This window comes from Aquarana catesbeiana, linkage group LG13 (assembly GCF_042186555.1).
Source record: "Aquarana catesbeiana isolate 2022-GZ linkage group LG13, ASM4218655v1, whole genome shotgun sequence".
Lineage (NCBI taxonomy): Eukaryota > Metazoa > Chordata > Amphibia > Anura > Ranidae > Aquarana > Aquarana catesbeiana.
This window is the reverse complement of record NC_133336.1, coordinates 47,606,904-47,627,281: the sequence shown is the minus strand read 5'-3', so window position 1 is coordinate 47,627,281 and position 20,378 is coordinate 47,606,904. Positions and strand designations below refer to the sequence as shown.

Sequence of the window (20,378 nt, the reverse complement as noted above, 5' to 3'; positions counted from 1 at the left end):
CACCAAACTTTCACATGGAATGCATATTTTTAAAGTGCATCAAAGCTTTTTTTTTTTTTTTTTTTTGGTGGCAATTTTTGTCATCTGTGTCTCATTTGGGGGATTCTTTTAAATTTCTGTCCTGTAGACACAGCTACAGGAAGTGAGAAGAAATCCCCTCTTAGACAAAACTATTGCCCATTTTTATTTGCTCTCTGTTCCCCATTGGGGAGATTTACCTTTACCTACTCTTCCATAATTACAACAGGAAATGATAGGACGTCTCTCAAAAGTGAGGGGAATCCCCCTTGTAGTTGTCACGGAAACGAGTGTCCCCACAGGAAGATTTTTTTTTTTTTTTTTATTTACCTCCTGTTCTGGTGACAGCTCAATATCTTGGATTTCCCCTCACTTTCAGTCCCAGTGACAATGGTCACCAAGACAAAAAATAAGTCATTGTTAGACTCCTACCAGGTCATCACCCACAACTATCTACATGGGAAATAACACATCTGAGCACTAAACTTTTTATGTAGAAGGCATATCCTTAAAGTTACTAAAATAACTTGGAATAAGGAGTTGGCAAAAACCATTGGCATGTTTTTTTCGTCATCTGTGTCCCAATAGGGGGATTTTTTTTTTGCTGCTTTCTGTCCTGTAGACACAGGTACAGAATTGAGAAATAGTTCCACCTTAGACAAAACCATTGGCCATTTCTTTTTGCTCTGTGTCCCATTGGGGACTTACTCTTCCATAGATACAACAGAAAATTATAGGATCTCTCTCAAATGTAAGGGGAATCCGCCTTGTAGTTATCACTGAAACAAGTGTCCCCATTGGAAGATTTTCCTTCACCTCCTGTTCTGGTGACAGCTCAATATCTTGTATTTCCCCTCACTTTCAGTCAATGGTCACCAAGACAAAGAGTCCTCTGTTGCACACCTACCATGACATTACCCACAACTCTCTAGTCTAGGGCAGGGGTATGCAAACAGTTAGCCAGTTTACTGTTCTTCAGACTTTAGGGGGGCTGAACTGTGGTCATTGGGAGTAGAAAAGGTCCCAACGTTAGCAGGAAAAAACAGTGGGAGGAATTGTGCTCCATTCTTGAGTCATTGGGAAGATTCATGCACCATCATTGGGAGGAACTGTGCCCCATTGTTGGCATTAATCGGTCATTGGGAGGAATTGTGCCCCATCCATGGGGTCATTGGGTCCAATTGTTGGCATTAATGGGTCATTGGGGGGAATTGTGCCCCATCGTTGGTGTCATTGGGAAGATTCATGCCCCATCATTGGGGTCATTGGGCCCCATTGTTAGTGTCATTGAGAGCAACTGTGCCCCATCCTTGGGGTCATTGGGCCCAATTGTTCATGTTAATGGGTCATTGGGAGGAATTGTCCCCCATCCTTGGTGTCATTGGGAGGAATTGTGCCTCTTCATTGGTGTTCGTGGAAAGGGAAATTAGACCCCATTGTTGGTATCAGAGGATGAAATAGTGCCCCTAGGGCCAGATAAAAGCAAGCAAAGGGCCGCATCTGGCCCCCAGGCAGGAGTTTGGAGACCACTGCCCTATAGGGATCCTTTGAAATATTTTTTGAACATCTGAAATGAATAGGATTTGTATATGGATTTACAAGATTGGATGAGAGAACATTTTACAGTCTAATGTAGTCTTCATGTTGTAAAGGATAGTGATGTCACCTTCATCTAGGCATCACAGATGGAATCAGGGGTTAGGCCAGTATATTAACTTTTAATTTTTCATTGTGCTACTTTAATATAACAGGTGTTGGGGAGGCAGTTTTGGTGCAAGGTCTGCTTTAAGGAAGCCCCGGATAACCTGAGAGAAGTTCTAATCCTTCCCCACTCAAATTTTGGCTTTAGATACACTTTAACCACTTACGGACTACCTCACGTACATTTACTGTGGCAGGGCGACCCTTAAGCGCAAAATCATGTACCTGTACGTGATTCTCGTGCAAGGCTCTGGGGCGCTCGCCAAACAGTGGGTCCGGCGGCCGCGAGCCACCCGCGATCGCTCTCTGGAGAGATGGAACGACGGTCTGCGTATGTAAACAAGGCAGACCATCGTTCTGTCAGACAGGAAGAGAGACATCTGTAATTCCTACTAATCAGTAACACAGATGTCTCTCTTCCTTGAGTCAGTCCATCTCCCACACAGTAAGAAAACACTCCCAGGAAACACAGTTATCCCTCTGATTGACCCCGATGTTAACCCCTTCCCTGCCAGTCTCATTTATACAGTGTCAGTGCATTTTTTTTTTTTTAGCAGTGATCACTGTATTGGTGTCACTGGTCCCCAAAAAGTGTCAGATTTGTCTGCCGCAATGTTGCAGTCCCACAAAAAAAAAAAAAAGCTGATCGCTGCCATTACTAGTAAAAACAAAAAAAAACAAAAAAGTCCATAAATCTATGCCATAGTTTGTAAACGCTATAACTTTTGCGCAAACCAATCAATAGTTCAATCAATCAGTATCAATATACGCTGTTTGGGATATTTTTTTTTACCAAAAATATGTAGCAGAATACTAATTGGCCTAAATTGATGAAGGAATTAGATTTTTTACATTTTTGTATTTGATTTTTATAGCAAAATGTCAGTCTTTTTTTTGTTTATAGCCCAAAAGATAAAAACCGGAGAGGTGATCAAATACCACCAAAAGAAAGCTCTATTTGTGGGAAAAAAAGGACATACATTTGAATTGGGTACAGCGTCGTCTCTCCTCCATACCCTTCCAAGCTGAAATCCAACATATTGCAACAATAACATACCGATCCTGTAATTACTAAGACGGAAAATGTACAGACTCAGCTAGAGTTTAATTACCCAGCAACGACCGAGTCCAAACCGCTGGATTTTAACTGCTTTTAGGCTATCAGACGTTACAAACATGCAAACTTCTGCAATTTCCTAATTTAACAGAACTAGAAAAATAAAAAGAGAGGGGGAGACATTTATAAAACTCAGCACAGCATGATATGTGATAAGCTGCATGTTAGAAAGAAATACACATTTCAGAAAGCCAACATGCTTTAAGAGGTCACAAAATACAGCAACACTATCTTTTCAGAAAAATGCCACATTTTTCATTAAAAAGCCATCCTTGAGAAGCCAGTGACTTTACCTGAGCTGAAATTATGTCATCATTCTGCTGCATGAATAAAGAAGCATTTCCTCAGTCTCTTCTCCCCCCAGTGATCAGACTGCAACATTGTAACAAGTCTCAGGGTAGGACACATAATCTAGAGGGAGAGAGTTAGGTGTGGCATCTGAAGTTAGGTTTTGGAGACATGATCTAGAGGGGGAGGGTTAGGTTTGGGGCACAGAAGCTAGAAGCGGACAGGATCTAGAGGGGGGAGAGAGTTAGTCTTGGGGGACAGGATCTAGAGAGGGGAGAGTGAGTTAGTCTTGGGGGACAGGATCTAGAGGGGGGAGAGTGAGTTAGTCTTGGGGGACAGGATCTAGAGGGGGGAGAGTTAGATTTGAGGGGCATAATCTAGAGGGGGAAGCTGGGTTTGAGGACATAATCTAGAGGGGAGAGTTAGGTTTGGGGGACAAGTTCTATAGGGAATGAGTTGTTTGGGGGTAAAGTTGGGTGGTTCATTGACACACACTTTAAAGCGGAGTTCCACCCTTTTTTGCAAGTCCCTATGTTCTCGATAAACCCCTATTGGATATATGGATTTTTTTTTGTGTTTTTCAAATACCTTTTTGTGATATATCAGGGCGGCACTTCCTGTTCCAACCGCCTAGGCAATGATGTCATTGGGCGATTCCCATTGACTCCTGGAATATCAGCGTCATCTATCCCAGGAGTCTTCCGGAGGCCTAAGCCGACTGCACTTGCCTTCTGGATTGTCATTTGATTGACAGGTTGCCAGAACAATGGGGCAGGAACTTCTGCCGACACTGCCATTGCTATGGCAACCTGTAATGCACAAATCGTGCCGCGCAGTGTCATTACTGCTCAGGTGTGAAATCGGGAGGAAAATGCTGGTCAGCTGCACCTAAAACCGGAAATACACACGAGTGGTCTTCAGATGCCCACATCCTTGATGGCCCCTGTCTACTTCCGAGAGCATGTAAAATATTATTGACTTAAAAGTAACAAGCATGAAGACAGTCTTAATGCCCTGTACACACGACCGGTTTTCCTGTCAGAATAAACTCTGAAGGTTTTCCCGACAGAATTCTGCTCAAACTGTCTTGCATACACACAGTCACACCAAATTCCGACCGTCCAGAACGCGGTGACGTACAACACGTAGGACGGGACTAGAAAAAGGAAGTTCAATAGCCAGTATTGCTTCCATCTCATACTTGCTTCAGAGCATGCGTCGTTTTTTGGTACGTCGGAACATACAGACAAGCGGTTTTCCCGATAGGAATTGGTTCCGTCGGAAATTTAGAACATGTTCTCTTTCTAGGTCCATCAGAATTTGACGTAAAAAGTCCGATGGGGCATCATACACACGATCGGAATATACGATGAAAAGCTCCCGTCTGACTTTTTCTGTCGGACATTCCGCTCGTGTGTACATGGCATAACAGTATCCAGATATTAATGTAGAAGTTAAATCAATCATGAGGAAGCCTTTATTACATTTTTTTTTTTTTTGGATTATGGGGACTGGAACTCCGCTTTAAACCTGACAGAGGCTCTTAACACATCCCCACTCCATTCGAAAATAAAATACGTTTAGCTGGACAAGAATTTATGTGAACGTTTTTATGTACTGTGTAAAGTGTTAGCATTATATAAATATGAGTCATTGTTAGCCTCCCCGGGGTTTGATAATTGCCCCCTTCAGATCTGATTGTTGCTGCAGGAATTTAGGAAATGTTAAACGGTCAGTCGCAACAAATTCCCACCACACTGTCAGTGTCTGCATGGTGCAGTTATAAACAGTAATGTCCCTCAGTGCCAAGTGCCATTCCACTGGTGACGGGTTTCTCTATAACAGGCTGCAAGTTATTCACTTAATTATATCAGGAGACACATAACCTAGACATACCAGCTTGGCATAAGGCGAAATGTCATCTAGAAAGTACGCCTTCCCCCAAGAACTACGGAGAAGCAGATTGAATTTGGCCAATCACCTTGTTTGTAAATTACCTATGTATTATCACTTCACTCAAGCGACAGTTTAATAATAAAAAAAATTATTAAAAAAGCCTACCATAAGATCTCTGCAAAAGAAGTATTGTACTTATCGCTCGGCCACCTGTGCCTTCCATCTTCACTAAGCAATCTCCTGCATCACACATTTCAAAGTGTCTGGTCCACCTGCTTGCCAGCTTTTTGTCAATTGTTTCCTAAGTGGGCAGTACTTTCAAGGGTGATATTTTAAATATAGGTTGAGCTTGGCTTATTTTATGTCTTAGAGGCTCCATCATTGCGATCTCCCTGCCATACTTTCCAACTCTGCTCCTATACACCTGGGAGATTTGCGTGTTCTGGTCCACTTTTTTGGGTTTCCCTTTTCATTCTACAGAACATAAAATAAACAATCCAGCAGGAATGGTGGAAACCCCTATAATGGACACACCAGAGGTGTAGGGACAGGAATACAAAACACTAATCCCAGGGTTTTTGCGAGACAGAAGAAACCATCAGCCAGTCATCAATTCTGGGTGGACTGAACCTTTAAATTTCCTTCCAAGTGACATTTTCTTTTTTAAAAGAGAAGTTTAGGTTTTATTTTTATTTTTTAGAAATCATATTTACCTAGGTGGATGCAGCATCGATCCGATTTCCTCCGCCAGCTATATGGCTGAGAACTGAGCGATCAAAGATCACTGATCGCTCAGTTCTCAGTGCTCGGTCAGCAAAGAGCTAGTGTATGTCAGTCACCTACTCTCTGCTCTGACACAAACCATCCCCCCCTCCACACTCACTGGAGCGCTGGGCTGTGGAGGGGGTGGGAGCGGCTGACTCAGGCTTTCAACGGCTCGCTGAGAGACTGAGCCAGGTGTTGGTGAAGGCTCCTTGGTGGATCCCAACCATATATGATGACGACTCTGTGACATTAGCCAACAGTGGCCTTTAGACCACTGTCTGCTGAAAACAGGTCACAGGAGTGCAGAACGGACTGCACTCCTGTGATCCACAGGAGAAGTACAGCAAAAGGAGCTTTGGCTGTACTTCTCCTTTAAATCCAGCAATTTTTTGCCACTTCTTTGGGCTTGTTCTCTTAACTCAAACATAACCCAACTGTTATAAGTTATAGAAAAATGTCAACCAATCACACTAAGAGCCCATTCACACAGGGGCAACAGGACTTCCAGCGCGACTTTGGGAGGCAACTTGGACACGACTTGAGTATGAATCACAGCAACTTACAACATGACTTGAAGTTGCCTCCAGGACAGGGAACTTTACAAGTGGCCAATCAGAGCTTATCAGCTCTTGTGACATCATTCTTGTTCCTGTTTTCTTCCTTGTTCCCTGTTGTTCTTTGTTCTGTGTCTGTATTCCTTTCTGTTTCCTGGAAGCTTCCTGTAAAGTTGCCTCACTATGAACAGTGATCCAACTTGGAGGCGACTTCCATTGAAATCAATGGGTACAAGTCGCCTAGAAGTCGGATTGAAGTAGTACAGGAACCTTTTCTGAAGTTGGAGCGACTTCAGTATTGTGCATTAAGGCAGCTCTCATTCACTTACATTGATTTTATCATGTCGCATGACTAGGGGCGACTTCAAGTTGGATCCAAAGTCGCCCCTGTGTGAATGGGCTCTCAGGATGCCGATTCAATGTTACCAAAACTGAACCAGATAGTGCAAGATGGCTTCAGCTCTGCGCTACAACCACAGAAGAGGCCCCTCAAACGTGTTTTGTCCCCTAGTGGGCTTAATCGTTAAGGTGAAAATGGGTCTGAGGGACCACTCCTGCGGGTGGAGACATCTTACATTATCTGGTTCAGTTTTGGTCACAGTGAGTCGGCGCCCTAAGTGCGATCGGTTGCCATTTTTCTGTAGCATATTGTAGCCTGACAAGCTGTTTTATACGATCTCCACCAGTTCATTACATATCATGTTGGCTGATATCAGTGATAGGAGCATTAGAGCGGTACTTTTTCTTTTAGGTTTGCACACTTCCGTGACACAAATCTGTTACATTTCTTCCAAAAAAAACCCCTATAGCGTATGATAGAACTGCAAGGGATATTTTCACAGAGCCGGTGACAATGACTTGTTTGGCTCTGATCACTATGACAATCCTGCAGTCACCTCGACACATCTCCAAACCCAAAATCTGGGGCTAATTAGCGGAGCATTGTAAACAGAGGAAAATTGATGGCTTGCTGTTAACTGCATGCACACAATTTCACAGTTACCAATGTTTCCAAGTTGTTGTCAGGAACACATTACTGCAGAGCGGTTATACAAATGTACCCAAAAACAGCCTTCAGGATCAGGCACCCCTAGGTAGCTCAGACCCATCTTGACATATATTAGAATGTGTGTGCGCAAAGATCCAACCAAAGCACAATCATTGGATGAGCTGTTGATCGAGGCAGTTGGAAATCTTAATTTGTTCCTCCTCAGACTAGAACTTGACTGCGCAAAGATCCAAAGCACAAACCGTTACATGAGCCGGTGATCAAGGTTGCTGAAAAATGTAATTTGTTTCTCATCAGACTAGGACTCTGTGTGTGCGCAATCATTGAATGAGCTCTTGATTGGTGGTGTCGTCAATTTAACTTGTTCCTCATCAGACAAGGCCTTGACTGAGTGCGCAAAGATCCGATCAAAGCACTGTTACTGGACAAGCTGTTGATCGACATATGCAGAAATTTTAGCGTGTTCTTCATCAGACTAGGACTATGTGTGCGTAAAGATGCGATCAAAGCACAACCATTAATGAGCTGTTGCTTGGTGTAGTTGGAAATTTGAATTTGTTCCTCATCGGACTAGGACTGCAATTTTTTGCTCAAATCACAATCACTTGATGAACAGTTGATTGGCATAGATGGAAGTTTTAATTTGTTCCTCATGGAGATTGGCTGTGCGCGCAAGGATCGGATCAAATTACAATCATTAGATGAGCTGTTGATTGGTGCAGCTGGAAATTTTAATTTGTTCCTCATTAGACTAGGATGCCACTGTGTGTGCACCAGTGGCGGCCCGTCCATGGAGGGCGCCGGGCGCCTCTCCCCCTACCCATGTGTCCAGCCCCCTGATCTACATATCAGTGGCGCCAGACTATGGATTCCAATGTGGGGTGGGTGTTAGAGGCAGAGGCTCTAATAGGCTTCAAAAAAAGGGTGGGTGCGGAGCGCAGAGCATTGTGCTCCGAGCCCACCCAGTTGTGTGACCATAGCAAATTAATTTTAGCTATTATCACACTAAACTTCCTCCCCGCCAATCAGGAGGCAGGTCTGTGAGACCTGTTTCCTGATTGGCCAAAGTGTCAGGTGATCCTATTGGATGCCTTGTGATTTGGCGGAAGACACGTGGCGGGGGAAGCTGAAGGAGCGGACATCGGAGCCGCCGATGCCCGCACTCCACAAGAGGACACCACAAACCCGCCACATGAGCGAGTAAGTGCTGAACCGTGGTGGGGAGTGGGGGGCGGGTTGTTTGCTGTTTCAGTGCCATGCCACGCCGCCGGGGGGGGGTGTGTGTTTGTCGCCCCCCCAAAAAGAGGATCCCACCAGCCACCATCATTGGATGATCTTTTGATTGGTGTAGTAGTCAGAAATTTAAATTTGTTCATCATTAGATTAGGACAGTACATGGAAATTTATAAAGAGAATTTCCAATTGTTTAGTGCAATCTGTTTGCTTGAGGAGATTGAGGCAAGAACATTTTAATAGCATCTAAAGGTTTATCTTACATGGGGCAACTGTCACTCTTCAGAAGATCACTGTAAAAATGAATCACAAAGTAGAACCATAGGCAAAACTCCCCCCCCCCCCCCCTCTCCATTTTGGATACTATAAGGAAGGGTTATAACCCTATAACCCATCAATTGTTTTGCCATCTGTGTCCAATTGTAGAGATTTTCCTTCAATTCCTGTCCCATAGCCAAAACAGGAAGTGAGGAGAAATCCTTCCAAAGTGAGGGAATCCCTGGTTGTCAACAAGATCACCAGAACTAGTATCACCATTGGAAGATTCCCCCTCTATTACTCTTCTGGGGTCAAACCAAAATGTAGGATTTTCCTTTACTTTCACTCTCGGTGATAATGGAAAGCATGACAAACATAGGGTGAATCTCCCTAATGGGGGACACATATAGGGTTGCCACTTTTTCTTCAAGCCAAAGCCGAACACTTTAGAGACGCACAGAATTTTTTTTTTTAAGCATACACTACATTCACTACTAACAGACCTAAGACACCTATGGGCGCTCCAAAGAGAATAGTAATGTGGCGTGCATCATGTCCCCACACTCCTCTCAGGCCCTGTTCCGAGCCACATCCCTGTCTGAATATTGTGTCCGGGTTTCAGGCAAACTCAAAATGTCCGGGTGAATCCTGGACAGGTGGCAGCTATACAAGCCTGACAGGTGTTCTAAATCCCTCCTCACTCTATCCAAAAAAGAAAAGGTTTTGCCATTAGTTATTTGTTAAAGTGTAATTCCAGTCAAAACTTAACAAAGCTTAAATTGGAGCTCCAGTCATTTTTGTGTTTATTAAAAGTCAGCAGCTACAAAAAGTGTAGCTGCTGACTTAATAAACACACACTCACCTATCCCAGGATCCAACGGCTGCCCAAACCCTCGGTTCTCTCCCTCGCCTCTCCGCAGCATCACAAGTGTGGGCACCTGACTGACAGCTTGTGGCTTTACAACCGGGTATGCACTGTGCCTCTTCAATGGCTGGGCAATCTTCTGGGACCTGTGATGCGTCCCAGAAGATTGCAGGGAGGGAGGGGGAGAGCGATTTCTGAATAGGTAAGTATATACATCTTTACTTTTACATGGTAGATGGAATGGCCTTAGAATGAGGGTTTGAGTAGATTTTAGCTTAGTTAGATTTTGACTAGAGTTACACTTTAAAGCGGTAGTAAACCGCAGTTAAAGAAAAAAAAAAACCCCTGCAAGGCAATGTCATAATGTGCTAGTATGCATCGTATTCACAGTACCTACAGGTAAGCATTATTACAGGTTTACCTGTAGGTAAAAAATGAAAAAGTGGGTTTACCACCACTTCAACTACTACAGGCCCATAATAGCCCCACAAAGGTATTTACCAAAACTTCTTCTGCAAGCTCTGGGCAGTTCCTGAACTTGCGACCCGATGCCTCTAATTTCTAACTTCAGCATGAATTCGGCACTATGGCCCGCCACTTGCTGTCCTCAAGTGGCTTTATTGGCCACTATGATGGCTTCAATAAATCTTCCGCTTAAACCAGCTACTGACGGACTTTGTATTCAAAAACAATCCAGTCAAAATTCACCTTAGATCCACAACAATTGCAGTTCCCAGTCCAGTATACAATTTTAATATTTTTTAGCCTCGATGGAGGGGGAGTTGTTTAGCCCCACAATAACATTGGTTTGGTGACCAGTACTTTTTTTTTTTTTTTTTTTTTTCCCCAAAATCAAATAACAGTATCTGGATGTGCAAATTTTTGGTGTGGAATTTTAGTCTTGATTTTCTTCAGTTACAAGCTAGGGGTCAATGGATATCTCCTGGGGTGGAGAGTCAGCCTACCTCCAATGCAAGTACCTTGACAAAACTACCATTTTAATCCTCTACATCAGTGGCCCACAGGCCAGATGCAGCCCTTTGTGTGCCTTTAACTGGTCCTTGGGGCACTATTCCTACCACTGATACCAACATTGGGACACCATCCCTTCCACTGACACCAACAATGGAACACCATCCCTTCCACTGACACCAATGATGGAACACCATCCCTTCCACTGACACCAACGATGGAACACCATCCCTTCCACTGACACCAACGATGGAACACCAGCCCTTCCGCTAAGACCAACATTGGGGACACTATTCCTCCCACTGACACCAACCCAATGATGGGGCACTATTCCTCCTACTGACCACAGGTGCCATGTAATTCATTTATTCCCACTGACCACCAAGACTGAAACCTTGTCTACTCCCACTGATGCTGGGCATTGATTACTCCCAGTGGTCAAAGTCTAGCCCATCTAAAGTCTGAGGGATCACAAACTGGCCCTTTGTTTAGAAAGTTTGGAGTTTACATCAAAAGGACAGCCTTAAGGCCCAGCGATTCAACTTAATTTTCTCCAAATTGCATTCAATTATGAGATTGGAAACACGTGTCTGGGTTTGGGGGTTCCCCAGGCACATAAGAAGGTTTGTGAAAACTCCAAGATACACGCAGGGACCTTGTGCTGCCTTGTCTTGTAGGCTTGCATTACTATACATTATATAGAGATAGTATATGATCATTTCTGCCTGCAATTGGGCACCTTAACCTGGTCACTCTCCATACTATCTCTTAGAGGGTAATGTATACATCTATAAAATGTTTACTAACTCAAACTCTGGACTTCAATTGCCAGTAGATGAGCATTCATAATACAGTGCTTTAGCAGGCTGCCCTCTTGCCTTGCTGTGCTGGTGTCCGATGTTCATTCTTCACCTGGAACACTACCATTAAGGATCATACCTTTCCATTATGTCTACAACCCCAAAATGTACCACTGGGCATCAGCTTTCATCAAAAAAAAAAAAAAAAAAAAAAGAAGGGAACACAACCTGCAGGAAAATTATAAACCCTTTATGTGTTTCTGTACATCCACCCCATTTCCCCCAACCCCAAAATGTACCATTGGGTTTATCAACTTTTAAAAAATGAAAAGTAAAAAATGAATAAAAAAAGAAACACAACCTGATAGGATATGTTCTTTCAATGTTTCCATACATCCACTCCATCTCCCCACAACCCCAAATGCACCACTGGGTTAAACACTTTTACCCCTAAAGAATACAAAAAAGGGGACACAACCTGTAAGGAAATCATATCTTTTTTTCATTTTTCTGTACATCCACCCCATCTCATCCCAACCCCAAAAAAATGTACCATTGGGTTTATAAGGGCTGCTGTTAGAAATTACGGGGCCCCGTAATTTCTATCTTACAGGGCCCCCCTCAATTTGTCTTTTTATTTATTTATTTTTTTTTACTCATTTTAGACAGCCCTGTTGGGGGTCTTTGGTGAAATATAAGGGGTCTAAAACAGACCCCTAAAGTCTCACATTTGATACAGAGAAAGGGATTGAGGACAGGGATTCCCCAGTCCCTTTCTCTGCAACCTCAGCTGCCCTGAACAGTGAATTAACAGGAAGTGCTCTGAGGCTTCCTGTTCACTCACAAACTGTAATGAATGGACACAGTGAGTGATCTGTACCAATCCTTCACTGTATTTATTCAGGAAAGGAAGGGGCTGGTAAATAGAACATATGTAACCTCCCAACCCCCCCCTCCACTTTCCATCCTGAAACATTCCCCTGTGTGCCCTCAGCAGCTGCTGGTGGGAGAGGGAAGCTGGCAAGGGGACAGGGGCGCACAGGGAGGCCCGGACAATAGGGGGTAGGGATGCAGATACCAGTCCCCCTGCAGTGCAGCCGAAAAAAGAAAAAAAGGAAGAAAAAAAAAAAAAAAAAAAAGGCCAGCAGAGCTGCAGGGGGAGCCACCAACCATTGCCCCCCTTTTGAACCGATGGGACCCAGGCCCAGTACAGGAGGACTGGCTGTACTGCCTGGGGTTTATCAACTTCCGTTAAAAAAAAAATAAAAAAAAAATTAATAAATAAGGAACACAACCTGCAAGGATATGATATGTTCTTTTCATGTCTCCATACATTCACCTCAGTTCTCCCCAACCCAAAAATGTACCAAGTGGTTTATCAGCTTTTACCCAAAAATTATATAAAAAAGGAACAAAACCTGAAAGCATATGATATGTTCTTTTCATGTTTCCTTACATCCACCTCATCTCCCACCAACCCAAATATGTACCAAGTGGTTTATCATCTTTTACCTCACTCCCCAACCCCAAAAATGTTCCACTGGGTTAATCAACTTCTACCCAAAAAATATATTAAAAAGCGATATAACCTGTAAGGTTATAGCATAACCTGAAATTATATGTTCTTTTCATATTTCCATACATCCACCCCATCTCCCCACAACGTCAAAATGTACCATCACGTAAATCACCTTTTCCCCATGTTTCCGTACTTCTGTCCCCCATTTCTGTAACCCCAAAAGGTCCCATTGGGTTAATCAGCCTTCACTTAAAAATTATAAAACAAAAAAGGATACAACGTGCACCCAAATGACATGCTCTTCTTATGATTCCATAAAACCACCCCATCTCCCCACAACTCCATCCAGAATGTACCGTTGGCATAACCAGCCTTGTATATGTCCCTCCATATGAATGTAGAAGGGTTTAGATTGTCAGCTCTTTCCTGGTTAGGAAGAAGCAGCAATGGTTTACGTAGTAGAAAGCAATTAATAAAAACAAATGTATACCATAAATAAAAATGATTTTATAGTCCAGCTTGAACAAAAGACTTGGAAAATGTCAAAGGGTGGGATGTACATCCCAGGGATGGTCCCTGGGACAGCTGGTAAGTAGTTGGCTGTGTACAGTAATAAGACAGACAAAACACAGAGTACAACATGCAGACGCTTCAAAATTCCATTCCACAAATGCTGACTTACTTTAACGCATGCTAGAACCCGTACAGTCTGCATATCCAAGAATGCCTCAAATCCTTCATTGAAACCAGAAAAAATAAATAAAAGGAGAAAATTTCATCCAGAGGGTAAAAAGTTTAAAGACTCCTCCAGTGTGACAGTCCCAGCAGTAGAGCAGTTTGTCCCAGCCGCCTGCCTGCCTTCAGCAGTATGAATACAATCCCTGGATGGAGTCACTTCTCCTGTGTCCCCCCCTCCTTCCCTACTCCTGGATCACTCCCCTCTCCTCCCTCCTAACACTCACAGCTCTGGAATGAAAGCATGCCTCAATTTTATCCCCTGCCTTTTTTTTTTTTTTCATTTTCAAAATGCTTTATTGAGGATCAACAGCCTGAACAGAAAGGAAAAAGAAGGTCCTACAGAGTAGTTTTGAAAAATAACAATGTATCAAAGAAGCGTCAACATTGTAACAACTGCTCTTGTGTTTGTTTATTTTCTTTGGGTTTTTTTTCTGTTTTGCTCTCTTTTTACTACAAACAGATAAAAACAACTATGGAAAGCACATTGGCAAATTTAAAGGGGAACTCCAACTCCAGATTTTAGTTAAAGCAGATCTTTGCCCAAAATATTTAAAATATAAAAATATATATTAAAAAAAATATTAAAAAAATATAAAACTATTTCCCCCTGCTTTTCCCTACCTCCTACTCACACATTTGGATATAATATACAATATATATATATATATTTTTTTTTTTATTAACATCATAGAGTTTTCGTGCTTGCCACCTAATAAAGAAGACTTAAGCCGCATTCTCACCTGGGCACAGCGGGAATGCGCATTCCCGCTTGTGATTTCTTTTGTGCATTTTTCACACGCTAACACGTGTAGCGCCTAGGGCGGCCTATTCACTTAAATGGGCCATCTAGGCATGACAAGTGCCCCAAATTAGCCCCAGAACCTTTTTGGCCGCGGAGTGTTGGGCGTTTTTTAGTGTGCGTTTTGGCGCATTTGTAGCATGCTGTGCTGCGCGTCTGCTACCTGCACTTGGGGTGTCATTACCAACTAATGGCACCACAAGCGCAACCCATGATTGCAGCACGCTTGCAGCTCATTTGCGAAAATACATATATATATATATATATAAAAATATATAAAACTATTTCCCCCTGCTTTTCCCCACCTCCTTCTCACACATTTGGATATAATATTCTATATATATATATATATATATATATATATATATATATATATATATAATTAGTTTTTTTTTTAAAATTAACATCATAGAGTTTTTGTGCTTGCCACCGAATAAAGAAGACTTAGGTCCCATTCTCACCTGAGCACAGTGGGATTGTGCATTCCCACTTGTGATTCCTTTTGCACATTTTTCACATTCTAACATGTGTCGTGCCTAGGGCAGCCCATTCACTTATATATTTTATTACTTTACAGTTTATTTAATCTTTTTCTTTATTGTGTGTTTTCTTTATAAGTCTCAATGATGTCTATTCAGTCAATTGATGTTTGTTTGAAGCTCATCTTACTTCATTATGTTCATTCATGTCTACCTACCCCAACTTTCATGATGTACATCATTTTCTTACATCATTTTCCTATACCATATGCATTACTTGTATATTTGTATACTCAAAATTTTCAATAAAGATTAATTGTGAAAAAAAAAAAAAATATATTATCCAATGGTTGCCACTGCACACATATCCGAGATAAAAAAAATGATAATACAATTTAATAAAATGGTAATAACAATGCATTTTAACAAAATGCAATAAAACAAAGCAACATTTTTTATAAAATGCAAACAACACTACTATTACTACTACTACTACTACTACTACTACTAATAATAATAATAATACTAATAATAATAATAACATTGAAAAAAATGCAAATAAATAATAATGCATTTTTAATAAAATGTAAAAAAAAAAAATCAAATAAATAATAATACATTTTTAATAAAATGTAAAAAAAAAAAAAAATCAAATAAATAATAATACATTTTTTAATAGCAATGCATAAATAATAATACATAATGATAAAATGCTAATTTTAACAAATTAATATTCTGTGGTTTTGGGAAATAAATAAAATGTAACATTTTATTTTGATCATGGTGTTTGACAGAGGAATTCAGCTGTGAGTTTCTGACAGAGGGCAGCTTCCCACCCCCATAGAAAGCTCTCCATAATTCCTTACATGCCTGCAATTCTTCATGGCACACAGGGGAGGGGATGTGACCCTCTACTCCAGGCTGAACTCTCCCCCCTGGTCCTGGTCTATCCTGAGGATTTTGTTTTTTTTTTAATCTAAGGGACAAACTGGGTTCCCTGACTTCCAGGGCTAATGCAGTCACCATGTGATTCACTGACTGCATCTGGCATTCCAATCAGGGCACAGGTTTATTTACCACGTTTATATAAAGTATGGACATGTGACAGACATAGATAGACACGGGTGAGGGAGGGAGGGTGGGGCTGTTGTAAAATGCAATTTAAATATATTTATTTATTTATTTTGCTGTCAGTGTACTGTTGGGGAGACTACCCTTCACTTCCTGTCCTGGTGACACAAGAGGAAATAAGAGAAAATCTCCTGAAAGTAAGGAGAATTCCTGTCTTAGACAGTTGCTACCAGAACATTTGCACAAATTTCTCCTTACCTTTTGCTCAGATTTTCAGAGGGCGGTATAGCAATGGTTGACAGGCGTCTGAGAGGTGATCCTGCCACCTCCTGAATAATCTGTTTTTTTTTTTGTTTTACTTTATCCCAAGCAGGATTTTGTCATTAAAAAAAATTGAGCCTAGCTCAATGTGTGAAAGAGCCCTTAAATTGTGGATTTTCTTCTGAGCATTCATGCAGCCATCACAAATAATCCCTGTAATTTGCATAATGTGTGTATTTTCTTATGACCATCAGCTTCATCCAGTGGCCATAATTCAGTATGTTCCCAATTGCAGTATTTAAGGATAATACCATCTTATGGTCACTAGATGGAGCTGATGATCATAGGAAATACCCATATTAGACAAATTATGGAGATTATTTGTGGCGATGGGCAGCTTCTCAGGCCATGGCATAGTTTAAATCGTTCTACACAGTTGTTCTTCCGAATTGCCAACAATTATTCTTTCTCTCCTGATGTTGCTATCAAAAGTCATGGGGGTGCGATTTCCATTGGCATCTGTGCAGAAACCCGCACAGATGTCTCTGAAATCGCCCCTCCCCCCGAAGTCGGGACTGACATGCAGGAATGAAATCGTGCGAGCTCAGCTGAACTTGCACAATTTAATTCCTGTAGTCAGTGTGAACCTGGGCTCCCATTGAGTACCGTTCATATCTGTGCAGCGATATAAAGTAGTTCCTGCATGACTTTGGTCTGACTTTCATGCGACTTGAGGGCCGTAGACTCCGATGTAAACCCTCAAAAGTCACATGAAAGTCCCACCTGCATGATGTACATGCGACTTATGTGCGACTTTGTAGAGCACAAACAATCACATTGGTCAAAGCCAAAGTCGCACTCATCCAAAGTCGCCTCAAAGTCGCAACGGAAATTGCACAATTTTGAAGTCGCACAAGTGTGAATGGACTCATTTTTTTTTCTAAGATCATGTGGGCAATCATATGTACATTCATGGCTGCCGAATTAGTAAAATTTAAAAAGAAAACAGAAAAGTGAAAGCAAATCAAAAGGAGGAAAGAAAAGTAATTATGTTTAACTGAGAACCCGAGTATAATGTATGGAAACTGCGCTAGTCAATGTAGGCGTCTGTCAGATTTATATGGTTCATAGAAATTGAGCGCTGTGCAGCTGAGATAGAAGCAGCATTGGAAAATCGATTGTATTGCTGCCTCGTGGGGTTGTGCGTGAGTGGGGAACAAAGTCCCCTCTCTGTTAGATCAAAACCCAAACCAGCAAGAATTCTGCTGGTGTTAATAAGTCAGTTCATGCTGAGCCCGGCGACGGCCCTGCGGAAAGCAGCGACTGCAGCAATTCACTTTACACAACAATACCCAATAAGAACCCAATAAACAAGAGTTAGAGGGGAAGCATGGTGACGTCTTAATCGCACTAGCACTGGCCTACAATCAGGCTTTAAACTGAAGTTTAACCACTTCAGCCCCTGAAGATTTTCCCTCTTAATGACCAGGCCATTTCATTTTTTGCGATACAGCGCTGTATCGCTTAAACTGACAATTGCACGGCTGTGCGACGTTGTACCCAAACAAAATTGATGTCATTTTTCCCCCACAAATAGAGCTTTCTTTTGGTGGTATTTGATCTCCTCTGCGGTTTTTATTTTTTGCGCTATAAACAAACAAAGAGCGACAATTTGGGAAAAAAACTATTTTTTATAACTTTTGCTATAATGCATATCCAAAAAAAAAATTTTCATTTCAATATGGGGTGCTGTGTGTACATTAATGAGGAAAAAAATTAACTTATATAATTTTATATATATATATATATATATATATATATATATATATATATATATAACACATTTATTCATCAGTTTAGGCTGATATATATTCTTCTACATATTTTAGGTAAATAAAATCGCAATAGGCATATATTAATTGGTTTGCGCAAAACTACAAACTATGGGATAGTATTAGGGACTTTTATTTTTTTATTGTTTTTACCAGTAATGGCGACGATCTGCGATTTTTAGTGGGACTGCGACATTGCGGTGGACTAAACTGACCCCAAATGACACTTTTTGGGGACCAGTGACATTGATCAGTGCTACAAAAATGCAGTGATCAATGTAAAGATGACGCTGGCAGGGAAGGGGTTAACAGTAGGGGGCGATCAAGGGGTTAACTGTGTTCCCTGGGTGTGTTCTAACCAGGGCTTTTTTTCAGGGGAAACTTGGTGGAACTCAGTTCCACCACCTCTGGCTCAGACCCTTTGGTGCCTGCTCACCACAATCACTTGTAAACACAGAAGTCTGGTTTCTGTGTTTACAGGTGACAGCTCTGCACTCTGTATGTAATGCAATCCTGGTATTTAATGCCCCTTTAAGACCTTCCTACTGTTTTTGTGAAATTTGACTGAATACACCCACTATTTGATATAATTTTTGAGGGTGTGTGTAGGGGAGGGGTTTTGTGGGACCGTGGTTAAGTTCCAGCACCTATTGTTTGAGAAAAAAAGCCCCGGTTCTAACTGTAGGAGGATGGGCTGGCAGGGACATGACAGAGATCACTGTTCCCGATCAACAGTAGATCTCTGTCATATCATCTGTAAGAATGGGGATCCGCCATGTTTACAAAGGCAGATCCCCATTCTGTACTAGGCGATCGGGGGTCACCGGTGGACATCGACCCGCCCGACTCGCGGGCACACTCCCGCAGCGTGCAGCAGGCACAAGCACGCTATTTGCACAGGAGAGCCGACCTGCCACCATATAATGAGGGCAGCTGAACAGCAAGTGGTTAAATGCAAAATGGTGCTTTTTATCTTTTTTTTTTGCATGTGGTACGTTTTTAACGCGATTTGTCGGCGATTTGCATTTTTAAATCTGCCTAACAACAAATTTGCCAAAAAAAAGCATAAAAAATGCTAAACACAAATCGCTGCAAACACGCAAAAAGCACAGCAAAAAGTACTGCAGAAATGCTCAAAAGCAAACTGTATAGGTGTGAATGGAGCCTTAGGGCCCAAGTGTTGGGAATGTGTTGGGCAACGCATCTCAGTGCATATGGTGTGAATGGATCCTGAATGTTTTTGAATGCAAGTTTGCAACACGGTCACCAAGCAGAAAGAGAAGTCACCATGTAGAACAATACCGGCCGTTTCCTGCGTGTGCGCGGCTCTTGTAAACTTCTACTTTTTTTGTGGTTAATGTAATGACAAATGTGAGGAATGTGTGACACTTCAATGACTGTACAATGGACCTCTATGGGTTGCTGGGATTGACAAGCTGCTTGTAAAATTGACGGAGATAATTGGAAAACCACCAGTGCCAAAGTGCAATTACCCCCCTGCTAACACAGACAGCCGCCCCCACCTGTAAAACAACAATGACTCCACGGAGAACTGGGAACCCACAGCTGGCTTTCTGCTGCAGCTGCACTTTGATTAATGGCCCCAAACAGCAGTCACAGAAAAGCCACAATCTCCCAGTCTACTCATGGAAGTCCTGAGAGCTTCATTAAAAACCTATCCCAAAATATCGCACTAATGTACTGATATCCATGTCCAGCTATACTTTGCCCCATAGGTTGCATATTTGCTCATCCTCAGTGCTGGGTGAACTAGAGCCCAGGGCGAACCTGCAAAACTGCTCCCCCCAAACTCCAAGATGTATGAACATTATGAATAGGCAAAAATCCCTCCCCCCCAAAAAAAAATACTGAGCACTAGTCTGTATACTTACCCCCAAGCATAATTCGACCTCTGCCCAGTACAAATCTGCCCCCCCCACCCACCCCTCTGAAATCCCCCCTGCCAGCACATATCTATGCCCCCCCCCATCCTCCAAATCCCCCCAGCTCAAAAAAATTCACCCCTCCTAGTACACATCTTCTCCCCCCTCGCTTCAAAATCCCAGCACAAATGAATCCCCTCCATTTACAAATATTCTTCTCTCAATCCCAACTCCCAACACAGATCCGCCAAATCTCCACTCACAAATTTCCCCTCCTAAAACATTACCCCCTGCTGCCCACAAAATTCCCCCTTCCAGCA

The 20,378-nt window shown here is 42.2% G+C and overlaps 1 protein-coding gene across 2 annotated transcripts in view; it reads right to left on the bottom strand.

The window, feature by feature from the left end:
- Positions 1-20,378, bottom strand: part of FRMD6 (FERM domain containing 6) — a 250,182-nt gene that overhangs the window by 96,276 nt on the left and 133,528 nt on the right. The window contains exon 1 of one of the 2 annotated variants that reach the window (XM_073610058.1): positions 13,678-14,667. The exons of the other annotated variant lie outside the window; for it this stretch is intronic. The gene's annotated coding sequence lies outside the window, so the exon portion shown is untranslated. Of the gene's footprint in view, positions 1-13,677; positions 14,668-20,378 lie in introns of those variants that run through there. 2 annotated transcript variants of the gene reach the window in all.